The 8,547-nt window shown below is 38.8% G+C and overlaps 1 protein-coding gene across 1 annotated transcript in view; it reads left to right on the top strand.

The window, feature by feature from the left end:
- The first annotated feature begins 1,266 nt into the window (after nt 1-1,266).
- The window catches only part of LOC129775675 (uncharacterized), a 33,341-nt gene continuing 26,060 nt past the window's right edge, over nt 1,267-8,547 (top strand). The window contains exon 1 of the mRNA XM_055780672.1: nt 1,267-1,422. The gene's annotated coding sequence lies outside the window, so the exon portion shown is untranslated. The remainder of the gene's footprint in view (nt 1,423-8,547) is intronic.

Below are 8,547 nucleotides of genomic sequence, written 5' to 3'. Positions count from 1 at the left end.
AAACGTGTTAAACATGCAGTACGATGATATAGAATTAAGATGCAAAGCATAAGGTGTTCATTTAACCTGTAAGAACTTTGTATAAAACAAAAATCAATTAAAATAAATATTTATTTATGTAAAAAAATACAATACGACGAAAGAACCTGTAGCCTGTCCGGTAAGAAATCTAACATGCTTCTTGTTTTTGTAGATGACATCGAATCATCGGAATTGATCCCAGAGCTGTGGGAGTGGTTTTGAATAGTTTTAAAGCGAAACAACGAGATTGGGACTAATCATTAAGTCTGGTAACTAGCAGCAATCGTGGAAATCCCAGTGGAGTTGGTGCTGAGTTGGGAATCGGAAAAGATTTGAAGTGATGGGGTTCTACGGTTCGAATAGCTTGCAGCTCCCCATAAAATTCGCGTTCCACGGAACACGGATCCTCTCTATCTTCCTAAACCGACCAAATCCGACCGAAGCCATAAAAGATGATCTGACGGTATTTCATGCGGTGATTGTATAAATGAAAACTCGAGATGGCGCTAAACTCTAGAATGAAGGACACAGAAAAAGTGTCACTATACAACCAAATTGTCAGTGTTCGAAACTTTGTGACTCCGTTCCATGTACACTACTGAAAATTCGATTGTCGGAGACATTCCGTAGATCCATGAAAGCGTATGGTCGATTAAAGGTACTTCTGAAATGCCCTTCGTATCACATAGCAAAAGAGTCCTACTATACATTTCAAAGTTGAAGTTGGCAAAAAAGTATTGTTTTTGCTACCTGATAGTCTTCACAATTTAGGGGAGCGGTTTAGAGCCACCGTATAATGAACAGTTTTGTAATTGTGCATGGTGCAAATATTTCGTTCAATACTGTATATAATTTCAATTATTGAACAAATTCAATGATGCAGTAAATTCTAAATGATTCAATCCAATTGTAACAATCAAAAGATAACAGTAGAAAATCGATCAAGGTAAAACGCTGGTAAAAAGTAACATTCAACCTATTCATTATAAATAAGAAGCTTAAGTCTTTGAATGAATATAAAAGAAAACTCCAGTAAGACACTAGATAAAATATTGCCGTGCTACGCTTCTTCTCGACTGTTACCAATGTTAGATAATGGGTTTTCAAGCATCTTCGCCTGAAACAGTAGAACACATGAACAACCATTTTTACACCATTGGAAAATTTTCAATATTGAGCAATTCACGTTCCATCGTGCGCCCTGAGGGATCTTCCCGCTGCCATATTATTAGACGTGCAGTTATATTCATGTGAACGACTGTTCAGTATACGGACATTCCTCCGTCGGTTGGTTGGATTTTGCTACTGTGGTGTTGCGTGCGATAAAGTGGACTGTGTAGTGTGGCGTTATTTACACCGCATTCGTTTCAACCTGAATGCTAATTGTACACTTCAAAATAGGTGAATTTTGTTATAATAACATTGTAACTCTAAATAATGAATAGTTTTTACGTGCCACTCATACACTCTCGGATGTGGACACAGATGCTGCCATGAGATTCATGTTGCCATGGTTGCATCGGATCGGTATCCAGATAAATACGCGAAACATAATACATTTTCAGTGAGATCAGCATGAATTTTACATGCTTGACGTGTTGAGTATGTGAATTAGAAACCCGGTGCGCATCTTTCCAATCTGACTACAAGTGAAGCTGAGAATACGCAATTGATTAAAACACAGCTATGTATGTGGGATCATTCCGGTTTGTTTCAGAACAACGTACTTTGGACAGTCCATTTAATGTCATCACACCGCGCTTATCATGCTGGAGATAAAACGAAAGTGGGTAACCGGTTATAATCGGTTTGCGCAGTGGTCGGACGTTGTTATTAATGGTTAAAGTTCATTTTTGTCTTGCTTAGTTGCCTTCTTTTCATAACATGAATACCAGTGAGTATAAATCGATTATTTTCGTTTTTTGCAAAATTGCATCGATAGTTTTCGATTCGTAAGAGGCTATCTGCGAACGAAAACCGTGTTTTATCTGCGAAAGTAACCGTTTCGGACACTATCTGGGTTCTTGTTATGTATTAGTATATGATATAAAGTGAAAGTGTTGATGGGTATGTGTTTTGTTTTGACTCAATAATTGAGTCTGTTCAAAGGTCAATGTGTTGCCGAAGCCGTAGTAGCACATTGACTTCAAAGATATTTTCGGTTGAAACCGGCTTTTTAAAATTGTTCCATTAACGAAAAATGGGTTGTAACATTGTTCCACACCAAATTAGACGAATAACAACCGATTCTGTCTCGTTACCATAAGATCATTGATAATTTTTATAAACAATTAAAAAAAAACCAAAAAATGAAATAATCATATGATAACAAAAACTTTTTTTTTTCAAAAAAAGAGAAGTTTCTGGACTTACTAGAGCTACTTACTATGATCAAAAAATATTATAATTCAATACCAAGACAAGTCGGAAGAAATTTATTTGACAGATACTGCTCTGACCAGAACTCGAAGCTTCTGACATAATATGTATGACGCTAACCACTAGACAACGGAAGCCGCCATATTAATAATCTATATATATATATATATATATATATATATATATATATATATATATATATATATATATATATATATATATATATATATTCTATGGTGGTTAGACACTCCACTTCCCTCACTAAGGGGGGGCTGCTATACAAATGAAACACAAATTTCTGAATTATTCGAGAATTATTCAAGCAAATGAAACCAAATTAGGCATATTGAGGTTTTAGGTTGCAATAAATGTTTTTACGGTGGTTAGACACTCCTCCCCCTCTCTTAGGGCGGAAAACAAATGTAACACAAATTTCTGCATTTCTCGAGCTAGCGAAATTGATCTTTGTTCGAAACTGGAAATGGATTTTAATGTGATGAAACGCACTCCTATATCTTCTTCTATCTATACAAAAAAAAGGATCGCCGGATGTGTTGATAACAGCAGGACTCAAGGAAGGAATTTAACCATTTAGATCTATCTTTATTCTACCATATTCTCTGTATAAAACATTTATTCCATGTAACGCAGAAACATGTTATTTGCAAGTGGTTGAAAAATCTTGAACGAGAATTGTGTCTCAAAATAATCTCATATTATAACGATAAGTTTTGTTAAAAATACTTGGAATTTTATAGTAAAAGTTAAATTCAACGGGGTCGATTAGAAGATCAATCAATGAATAGTTCTGCGATTGGACCCATGAGCTTGCTTATAGTAAGAAAACGTGGATGTTTGAAAGTATTGATAACAAAACACAAATTTTGGGCGGGACGAAGTTTGTCGAGTCAGCTAGTAATACATATAAAAACGATCTCATCTTAAGAAATAGAGTCCATATATACAGCTTCGGCCACATATTTGTAGCAAAAACTAATTACAGACAAAAATCGCTCAGTATTGCAGATGATTTAGCTGACTCTACGACGTCAAAGATCTATTTATTTCAATCATCACTTGTTATTAGAGCCATCTATAGGAAAACGATAGACACAAAGTTATAGGGGAGGTGAGGGTAACACGAACATGTTGAGAAGAACTTCAACTACATCTTTGGAAACTCATGTTTCCCAAAACTTTAATGTAGTTGCAATACAATTGCAATTCAATATATATTAAAATAATAGGAGTACCGGTAAGTTTCTCCGTTTTTTTCCAAAAATTAATGCTTTATCCTGCAAAAATGGTTACAAACTTAATATCTAAAGTATTGCCCATCGCTAGTCACAACTTTTTCCCATCTTTCTGGCAATTCACGGATCTCTGCGGAAATAATCGGCCGGTTAGTCGGCTAACCACGAATCGATCCAATTTTTGACTTTATCAAAATTGGGGAAGTGCTGGTCAACCAGGCCATGTTGCATCGATCGAAAATAGTAGTAATCAAATGGAGCAATGTCTGGAGAATACGGCGGGTGGGATAGGACTTCCCATTTCAACGTTTCCAAGTATGTTTTGACCGACATGCGGCCGAGCATTATCGTGCTGCAAAATAACTTTATCGTGTCTTTGCTTGTATTGTAGCCGTTTTTTCCTTCAGTGCACGGCTCAAACGCATCAATTGTCGTCGATAGAGGTTCCCCGTAATGGTTTCATTAAGTTTTAGTAGCTCATAGTACATCACACCCAGTTGGTCCACCAAATAGACAGCATAACCTTCTGGCTGTGAATATTTCACGTGGTCGTTGATGTTGATGCATGGCCGGGGTATCCAAACGTTACGCGACGTTTAGGATTGTTGTAATGCACCCACTTTTCATCGTCAGTAACGATTCGATGCAAAACTCAACTCAACTCAACCTCAACTATTTTGCTTTTGGTTCGAGTCAGCTTCAAAACAGTCCACCTTTGGCGATTTACTTTCCGTTTATAGACGCAGTGCATTCCTTGGGAATGCAACTGTCTGTTTCACACCACCAGTAAAATTATTACAATAATTTAAATTTTCCACTCACAAATGTATTTATTTTTCCGCACATACCTAATATCGCTGCTCTGTTAACTTACAAACCGAAATCTAACCACCAGCGAATTGAATTTTGAAATTAAAACACTCGAAATGCTTAATATCGAAGCCGCACAAATTACATCCGGAATCATATGTGGTTTTCGGTTTTGTTTCCCTTTTCCAAAAAATACGAGTGGTATCATCCGATAATACATTCATTCCTTGCCACACTTACTCGTCTTCTTTTTTTTTTCTTTAATGACACATATGTTTCTAGAGGAGCATCGCCCTTTCAAAGTAGTAGTGTAGTGACGTCTCGATTACTTTGAAGGAGATCCGATTTATAGAAATTAAAGATACATTGTCCATTGTTGATAAAAATTGGTAACATTTGGAAACGGTCCGTAATCGGCTGTTCGGCTAAACTTCCGTATGATTTCGGAACAGGAGTGTTACACGGCCTTCATGTCAATGTTAAATGGAGAGAGAGAGAGAAAGCATACGCACTCTCATGTTTCTCTGTGCTTGTTTGTTGTTGAGCATAGAGAGCTCGAAATTTTCCAAAATTTTAGGTGCCAACCAACAACCCTGTTTTTGTGCGATTCCTCAATTGTGCGATCTGACTTTTGGATACGTCATGTAAAAAAAACTCAGCTTTCGAGTGAAAATATATACGTCCTCGGGATAATCTCCAATCTCCCAACTAGAGAACCGTTCACGATTGATCACTGGAACCCATGTCAGATGGTAAAGAACTAACGACCGAACTTCTTCGTGAGAGTCGATTGTTGGATCGGTTGAACTTGGCCATCCTTGCTCAGGGTAGCGTAAGAACTCTGGTCTGATGAATCATTTCCTGTCTTCGTTGAAGTAGAGTCTACTTCCCCAGTTTGTTGCTTTGTCCGCCGTAATACCAAAGGATCGAACACTGTCATAACGCACTGAAGTACCTGTCTCCTCGTTGGAATTTTGCGATGTTCCAAAAGAGATTGAACTTCATGGTTCACTCAAGTAGCAGTACTCTTTCACTATACGGGATCCAGGTTCTTAGCTCGAGCTCACCATTACGTAAAATCTCGAGAAATTCCTCAGAAACGCTTCCTCTTCTGATCCAAAACATTCGAGGTAATCGTCTACGTATCTCGGGCATTCTTATTTTTAACAAAATGTGTCGCTCACAAACAAGTTGACCCGAACGTCCAAAGTCGACGAGGAAGATTTTCGGATCCGATACGCCACATAATGCGCATCGAATGTTTGTGGGCTGTGCATGATGACATCTGCATGAACATTTCCTTACATCGGAACACACCGCGATCGTCTTGTTGAATGCAACAATGAATGGTGACGAAATATACACTTATGAAGGACATTTTCATGGTTTTTTTTTTGGCAAACCACTTTTATTAACATTTCTCTTACCTGCATGATCCACTTCATTGGCACAAGCTTTCTGATATGCTCCTAGATTACGAGAGTGTCATCAACTTCCAGCACAACCAATAGTAGCCAAGTAGGAGACATTGGTTGAAAATCATTGCCAGATGATTGAAGAAATTAGGACTTAAATGTTTGAGCTGAAGATTAAAGATGCTGTCGAATACTAAGTCCTTCATGTTTTTGGATGATTTGAGAGACGTTGGAGGATGGCCGAACTCGTGTTGGAAATCAATAGCCGACTCGTGCAGGTTGATCATGATTTTTACCAGACTATGAGAGTTGACTTAATGTTCAGAGAGAAACGTGACCAAGTGAGCTACCTGTTCAATCAACAATGGTGTGCCGTTCAGATGAAAGGTTCGAGCTCGATAGTCATTACTTATTTCGTAGTGTTGTGTTGCGTGCGAGTTGTGTGATGTGGTCAGATGTAGCCATCAAATTACATTCTTCACGATGGAGAAGTGTCACCCAAACAGAAAAGAAAATAAGCATATTCGACCTAATATAGAAATTACAAATAAACTAGCTTTGATAATTTCTCATCCATGCTACAAATGACAAGTAATGAGAAAAAACAAAAAGTGGGTTATATCTGTGATATAACCGCAAGGAAAACGTAGGACTACCGTTGGTTCGGTAATCATTTATTATTTGAAATGAAATTTGAAATGAATGAATGAATGAATATTTTGAAAGATTGCTGAAAGTTTTTCTTGTTAGTATGTGGTTTTATGAGTATAAGTATGGAATTGTTATTAACATAAAATTCAACTCTTTCGAAGATTATCAATTTTCGAAGATTATCAATGATTTTGGTCCAATTGCGTGTTGAAATCATTGTAAATATACAAAGCCCTAACTTTCTTACCATATACTGAAGACATTCAATGGTTGAAATGAATCTAAATAGAAATGATTCAGCTTTGCATAAGTTCGTCAATTGGATTGCATCACGGGAACACCAGGTCGAATTCGTAAATGCGAATATTCCTTCGCTTGAACGCATTCACACGCAAACAATTTTTCATAACTGTTCCATGCGAAAGCAGAACAGAAACTGAGTAAAGCAGAACAGAAACTGAGCGCGAGTAAAAGTACTCACGCCTTGCATGTGTCCGTTATGGTTTCCCAAACATTAATGCAAGCGAGCAAAAGAAGTCGCACCTTGCATGTATTCGCTTTGATAGTTTCTCCAGGTGCCTAGATTTTGCGTCCGTGTTCGGGAACACATTGCGATCACCAATCATCATCAATGAGCAATGATGATTTCAATAGCTTGCTTTCAAAACAATTTTTAAGCTATTGAATCGATTTTTTGGACTAATAAGTGACAATCATATAACTCGTTGACATTTTATCTTTCGGATGATGTGATTATTATACCGATCCATTCAGCCGGTAAAGAGGTATTAACGTGCGAAACTTAGCACTCCAGCGTCACTCTCTCGTTTTCGAAACTTTGAACTTACACTCCGGTTCAGAAATGAAAGACGTAGTCCTACGTCAAAAAAAATTCTGAGGTTGTCTACCTGTCCTATGAAAAGTTTGAACAGGCGGACGATACTCCACTGGAAATGTTGAACCTATCTTAGCAGTCTTCTCTACACAGCCTTCTCTTTACGGAGAGGAATAAGTCTTCCCTTGCACGGGAAATCGTCTCGTCGATACGTTGCAGGCACTCGTTGATGTCATCAGTTGTCTCCGGCTGGGCTTCGCAATCGATGGACTCGTCATCGCACTGCCATATCCGCATCGAGATGCTTGGAGCTTAATGACGGAAGAACCAACTTCGGCCACCACCAGATAATGGTCTCAGCTGAGTTCTTGATCAACGATAGTATGAGCACCAGGTCGTCTCAACCGGGTGTGAATGTTCGGGCTCGAGATGGTGTACTGTGCCGCGTGCAGATCCTCAGCCAGAACGGTTCCATTCTATTTACACCGGCTGTTATCCTAGCTTTGGCATTCAGGTAGCCGGCAACGATGAAGGTTTTCCTCCGACGAATGAGCTTCACGATGTTACGCTTGAAGTCTGCTGTCGATCTATCCCTGACATTCGTCGGCTTCCGCAATAATTGTCAGTGGACCTCATTGCATAGAAACATACCTCCCCAGAAGCCTCAATGGTCCTCAATTGAAAGCCCGATAGTAATTTGCAATGGATGTTCCTTCTCAAGATGCCGGCCACTCCACCACCATTAAAGTCCGTCCGATCGAGTATAATGAGCCGGAATATTGAGATGGCGATGGCGATATTTATATTATCCTCATCGAGGAAGTCAACGAACTCGATGCTCTTGCTCTTGAGCGAGCAAGCACTCCATCCTCCTATTCGGAAGGTTTGCGGTCCTCATTTCACGATTAGCGATCGTTTGCACCTGTTCAGATCGTATTCTACAGGTTCGCATGATGATTATTACCTTCGCCCAATGTTCTTGATGTGAGGGTGCAGAATCTTCAGTCCTTCCGGGCGCGAATAGAGTGAAATGATTATAAGAAAGTACCGGAGGCGACGAGGTAGATGCGACGATGTACGATATGTGAACGTGTTAGACCAGGGGTTCTTAAAATGATCGATACCGGTTTCACAGGGGGTCGACATAAACGAAAACTGATTTCACGGGTCGACGATGTCTAGA

The sequence above is a fragment of the Toxorhynchites rutilus genome, chromosome 3 (assembly GCF_029784135.1).
Source record: "Toxorhynchites rutilus septentrionalis strain SRP chromosome 3, ASM2978413v1, whole genome shotgun sequence".
In the NCBI taxonomy this organism is placed as follows: domain Eukaryota; kingdom Metazoa; phylum Arthropoda; class Insecta; order Diptera; family Culicidae; genus Toxorhynchites; species Toxorhynchites rutilus.
This window is presented reverse-complemented; position numbering and strand designations above follow the sequence as displayed.